Source organism: Hyaena hyaena, unplaced genomic scaffold (assembly GCF_003009895.1).
Source record: "Hyaena hyaena isolate Hyena2069 unplaced genomic scaffold, ASM300989v1 scaffold_645, whole genome shotgun sequence".
NCBI classification, from domain to species: domain Eukaryota; kingdom Metazoa; phylum Chordata; class Mammalia; order Carnivora; family Hyaenidae; genus Hyaena; species Hyaena hyaena.
Genome location: NW_024081272.1, coordinates 686,926 through 688,498, shown reverse-complemented (window position 1 = coordinate 688,498; position 1,573 = coordinate 686,926).

Sequence of the window (1,573 nt, the reverse complement as noted above, 5' to 3'; positions counted from 1 at the left end):
GGAACAAAAAACATAGGTCTTTTAACTATGCAGACTAACAAAATAAGCAAGAATATATCATGCAGTCCAACTTTCTCATTTTGTTGATGAGAAAAAAAATGAGTCCTAAAATGACTAAACAACTTGCTCAAGATCATCAAATACACTGATTCAAACTTACAGTCTTAGGGGTGCCTAGATGGTTCAGTCAGTTAAGTGTCTGACTCTTGATTTCGGCTCAGGTTATGATCTGAAAGTTGGCGGTTCAAGCCCCATAAAGGGCTCTGTGCTGACAGTGTGAAGTCTGCTTGGGATTCTCTCTCTCTCTCTCTCTTTCTCCCTCCCTCGCTCCTTCTCTCTCTGCCCCTCCCCTGCTCATGCTGTTTCTCTCTCTCTCAAAAATTAATAAATAAATGAATGAATGAATAAATAAAAACTTATAATCTTAGAGAAGCTGAAGGGAAATAATGCCAAGAATTGGAAACCATAACATCATTAAACAATTCTCACAGCTGGATGGGTAGGAGATTCCCCCATGTCCACTCCTCACAGTTTTGGCCACCCTGCCAAAGAGAAAGATGTTTGAACCCCAGCATCTGGTTGTCCATGTGCCTCTAGGCTAGAAAGGTCAGCCTGTGAGTCAGTTTTCAAATCATGCTGGCTATTAGAAAACAGCCATGCAGGGGGAGGCCAGAGAGGAGAGGGAGGGGCAGAAAGCTGAAGCCTTTAAAAGCTCTCCACAAAAGGCTAAGAGTTCTCCTCAACCAATCCTGACCTCTACCGACCTCCTGACCTTGTTACCTAAGGTCAGCTTAACACTTTAGAAATGATTCTGACTGCCTCTGTAACCTCTGTCATTCACAACTAACAAATATGTCTTTACAGGGGTCACCTTTTGGCCAGAAACTGGCAGATCCTTTCCTTTCAATTCATATTAACCAAAAGTCTCTTTGGTTAAGAAACTCAAGCTGTCTAATTTGAAACCATTTTCACCAACACAGGATGCTATGATCATTTTCACTAACACAAAATTCTCTAAAGAGTCTAAAATTAATACACAGTTTGGTAAACTGAGTACATTTCATATGGATATTCACAGAACAAACATAGTGTGTGCCCCCTGTAAACAATCATGCTGCTATTTAATGAGAGAACACAGGATGGTTAGAAACTTAAATTTTAGGGGTTCAAATAAGTCATGTCTTTGGAGAATTGTCAGTCATCTCTCTGGTGTACAGAGATACTTGGAGAGAAAGAATAGGCAATAAGAATAATAGGCAATAAGAATAAGGCAAACAATCATCCCTAATTATTCTCATCACGCAGTCAGTCAAATGTTGAAAGATCAGCTTGTCTAGAGTGAGGCGACTCCATGTGCACATAGAGAAATAAAAAGAATAGTGCTGAGGGAGGTGCGGATGGTTCAGTTGGTTGAATGTCCAACTCTTGATTTCGGCTCAGGTCATGATCTCACAGTTTCTGGGATCAAGCTCTAACTTGGGCTCCATGCTGACAATATGGTGCCTGCTTGGATTCTCTCCCTCTCCCTCTGTTTCTCTGTCTCTCCCCAACTCGCTCTCTCTCAAAATAAAAA